Here is a 245-nt window from a genome sequence, read left to right on the forward strand (position 1 = left end):
TACCTGATTTAAAGCATTCTTCTCATCCTTGTTGAGGCCTAAGTCGGGATCCTCAGGACCTCATCTCTCGCGTGGGCGTCCTCCTCGCCCTTCTCCTTCAAGTACTCGAGGACGGAGTCCTTGTAAAATTGCCTCTTTTCGTGGGCGGCGGCCTGCGGAAGGAAGAAGCCGTTAGCGAGGCCAGAAGACAGGAAAGTACAAAACTGCATTGGATACAAAAGAGGCGAAAGGGCGTGGCTGCAAAA

The 245-nt window shown here is 52.7% G+C and overlaps 1 long non-coding RNA gene across 1 annotated transcript in view; it reads right to left on the reverse strand.

Moving 5' to 3' along the window:
• Nucleotides 1–245, reverse strand: part of LOC119589015 — a 14,282-nt gene that overhangs the window by 8,319 nt on the left and 5,718 nt on the right. The window contains exon 2 of the long non-coding RNA XR_005230158.1: nucleotides 4–152. This is a non-coding gene — a long non-coding RNA (uncharacterized LOC119589015). The remainder of the gene's footprint in view (nucleotides 1–3; nucleotides 153–245) is intronic.

Source organism: Penaeus monodon, chromosome 24 (genome assembly GCF_015228065.2).
Source record: "Penaeus monodon isolate SGIC_2016 chromosome 24, NSTDA_Pmon_1, whole genome shotgun sequence".
Taxonomy (NCBI): Eukaryota; Metazoa; Arthropoda; class Malacostraca; order Decapoda; family Penaeidae; genus Penaeus; species Penaeus monodon.